General features: G+C 36.6%; 1 long non-coding RNA gene across 1 annotated transcript; it reads left to right on the top strand.

Annotated features, from left to right (window-relative positions):
• Nucleotides 1-210: 210 nt before the first annotated feature.
• On the top strand, nt 211-1,340 carry LOC116134468. The gene is made up of 3 exons (XR_004128740.1): nt 211-220; nt 365-411; nt 1,246-1,340. It is a non-coding gene; the product is annotated as an uncharacterized LOC116134468 (long non-coding RNA).
• The last annotated feature ends 2,429 nt before the right edge of the window (nt 1,341-3,769 follow it).

Here is a 3,769-nt window from a genome sequence, read left to right as displayed (position 1 = left end):
CCTTCACTCTAGCGTGCGTGGCATGTGACTCGGAACCCTAAACCTAACTCCAAATCCCATTGCACCAGGTGTCCTTCATTCCAACATTCGACCCTCCACGTGCCTTCGCTCCCAAGCTTCTTTAACGTACCCTGTCACTTTCATTTCACCTAAGAGAAGATGTTCCTGGAATGAAAGATCGCTTTTTCTTCTTTCTCATTAAGAGAACCATAAATCTTTGGTAAGATGTGTTTAAATTTTGGTGTTGATTTTGTTTCGATTTTTCTTCCAAAAATTTTGCTTTTATAACTGTCTTTTAAGTTATTTTATATCTCAAGAAGAGATGTGATCTTTGACTTTAAGGGGTCTTGTTGCCGTTATAAAGTTTTCAGGTAGGTTGAATTGAAAGCAAAGCAAGTTCTAGACTCCCTGGTAATCTGATTTATTGGAAATGTAAAGTCATTTCAACCCATTTTTACGCTCTTGTTACGTGAATTTGTTATGGTCTTTGACTGTGTAGTGAGTTATGATTAGTTTAGCTTAAGTATATCTGGGTAGCTGAGGCAGTAAATTCTGATCCATTTTGTTGGTTTGGTGAGAAAGAAGAAGTATGAAGAGGGTTATCTTTCTTAGAGTGGTTTCTGATGCCTTGTTATTATTCAACTTTGATTTCGTGTAACTGTATAAGGTGTTTGATTGTATGCGTCAAAGAAACTTGTTTAAGTTGGTTTTTATCTGGGTAAATTTGGAACTATGAATTTTCGTGCATTAATGTGTAATTTGAACAATTTTGTGGTTGGGTGGGAGAAGAAGTAATGAGAGGGTTTATCTTATTAGAGTGGTTTCTGAGCCTAATGTGTGTTTTCATGCACTAATTTGTTGTTTGATTCATTTTTAGATGTCTGTGGAAGTAGTAGATTACTAGTACTTTATTAGGTCCAGTCAGTGCGGCTGTTTAGATGCTCTGTACAGTGATTAATTATAAAGGAATATTACAATGGCAATATAAGGAAAACTCAGCTTTAGAGTTTAGTAATCCGTTGTATTTGGTGAAATGCTATGAGTTTTTGGAGTTTAAGCTTTGGCGGGGTTTGAGTTTGAATTTGACAAGACTGAGGAGTTTGGGGTATATCTGGGTTATCAGAAGGAGGGGAAAAAAGTTAAAACAGTTGTTTCGCTTTGTCTATGATGAAGATTGTATCTTGGGCTGTTTTTTCTGATTGATCTAATTGATATCTCAGGTTAGTTTGTTGTGTGGGAGTGTAGCTTGCTGGCGCTTTTTGAGTGAGTTGTGGCAGTTTGATGGCATCCTCGGCAATAAAATCTGGGGCATTGGTTACTTTACCAGGTTAAACCCATCTCAATTCTTTGAGGAGGAGCTTCGCTAAGAGTTACTGGGAAGTAAGACTTCTCCCCTCAAAAGATTAGTACCCTCTATTATAAATTATCTGTTATTTTTACCTGTGCTTCTTTTGTTTCATAATTACGTTTTGAATAACACTAGCAGTACTGAATAGTTCCTCCTAACACCAAGGGGTGGACATTGTGGTAAAAGCCCTTGGTTCAACTGATAGTCAAGGGTGCAAATCCCCTTGAATGCCTGATTGGGATGTTATAGTGTCCAAATTTCTAACTATTAAGGTTGTTGAGTCTGTTAGAAACCCAGATAAGAACTGGTGGACATGCAGGGAAAGGTTGAGGGATTTCTAGTATCAGAAAAAAAAAAAATGAATAGATCCTCTTATGTCTAGATTGCTCATTAGGATTCTGAGTTGTTGTGATTTAGAGTTCTATTGTATTTTACATATTTTTCTGTTTTGGATTTTGAGTTGTGGTAATGTAATTGAGCTAAAAAGCAAGTGTGCACTGGACCAGGATGATGGAGCAAGTGTAGTGTGGTCATGTTTTGGGGGATGAAATGAGGTGTGAGTAAGGGTGGAGATGAGTTGGTGGCCTCAGTCTGGTATAAATAACAGCAATAGTGTAGTGGGGTTGATTGTTTAAAGACGGGCATACAAGGGCCTTTGGTGGAAAGTTTGTTGATTTGGCACAGAGTAAGAATTTATGTCAGTCATATCAGAAATTTTGATTGTTTATCTTGTCGCATTACTGAAGAGCGGTGCAAACACCTGGTACATTTTCAGAGTGCTGATCGTCCCTGATGTTTGTGTTTGGATAATAATTTTCTTGGATGTCATTAGTTGTTTTGACGTTTCAACATGTCAAAAAGCAATTTGTTGAAATGCAATTTTCATCTAGATATTAGAACTTTTTAATGTGGATGTAACAAAGCCATTATTATCCAATCAGACTTCCTTTTGTCAGGAAAATATCTTTATTCGGTTCCTGTAAATGATATTTAGACGATCTCTCAATGGTAATCCTTTCAGTTGTACATGATCAGATTTAAGCAAGATTAGTTGTTGAACGGTAGTTTACAGTTCATTGTTCAACATGGATGCCAACAAAACCTTATTTTCCAATCAAGTTCCTTTTGACAAGGGAACCGTTCCTCAGTGCCAACAAATGATATTTATACCTTCCTCTATGGTCATCGTTTCTATTATGGTGATTAAGATTGCATGATTAAGACGTTAAGTGAGATTATTGTTGAAGACAAAACCATAGTAACATGTCAACATGGATGTCAACAAAACCAGTATGACCCAATCAGGTTTCTTTTCAGCAGGTAAATATTTTCAGCTAGTGCCAACAAATGATATATATACCATTTCTAAAGGGTAATCTTTTCTATTATATATGATTTATAGCTAAGTGAGATTGATTAACTATTGGGAATAGGTCAACGGTTCTAATAATTATATTGGTTTGTGATATCAGAGCTTGGATGATTTGCCCATGTATTGTTTCAAATTAATTATTTTATTACTGTAATATCTTATATCAAAGATAAATATTTCTTGTTTTCCTCAGGTTACAAGAGTATTCCGTGGAGACAGCCATAGCCATAATTGCTGATGGAAGTGCCATCTTAAAGATCGACACCCAGCACCTGAGGGACCTTAGTTTTCGAGTTGGGTCATCTATCAGTTATTGGTGAACTCCATATTCAGCTTGACATGAGGTAAGGGGTTGTTACTATTGGTTGAAGGCTTGACATTGTGTTAGCTCACTCCATGTATCATAGTTACGTTAAATGTATCAACGGGCCCTTCTGGTTTCAGGCAATTTTGCGGGCACGAGTTGGTAGGAATGTTGACGGCCTTGACCTGAACCTCTATCATCAGTCTTGCAGCTACTGAGACATTTAAAGCTGATCACATGAGCGGTACAACAACAATGCAGTATAAAAATGAACAGGCTCACTCACAGGGAAGGTACCAAAGCAACTTCGTACCTACATGTAGACGTGTTGAAAATGGATGATTTTTTTTTTTTTTTTCTTTTAATTCTTTCAGTACTTAACTGTTGGATCTCTACTACGAATACTTAATTCATGGTTGATATCTATTAAATGTCCATCAAAATATACGCCGTTATAATTTCTGATTTCCTGTGGAGCATAGAAACTGGGTAATCTGTTCATTTACGACAGATTCCCACCTTTAAGATTGAATATCGACAATCTGTTGCAAGGCCTTTCCCGAGATAGTCAATAAGTTCTTTTAGACCATGTGCTTGATGCACTATTCCCATTGGTTATACACCAGTAATATGTTGTCAGCACCAGTGTGTTGATATATTATATACGGATACATCCTACTAAACTAATTGTTTGTTTTCGACCAATTCTTTCTAGATGATATATAAACACCGTGATATACATTTG

The sequence above is a fragment of the Pistacia vera genome, unplaced genomic scaffold (assembly GCF_008641045.1).
Source record: "Pistacia vera cultivar Batoury unplaced genomic scaffold, PisVer_v2 Contig289, whole genome shotgun sequence".
Classification (NCBI taxonomy): Eukaryota; Viridiplantae; Streptophyta; class Magnoliopsida; order Sapindales; family Anacardiaceae; genus Pistacia; species Pistacia vera.
The sequence above is the reverse complement of the archived record's forward strand: the minus strand, read 5'-3'. Positions and strand labels throughout refer to the sequence as shown.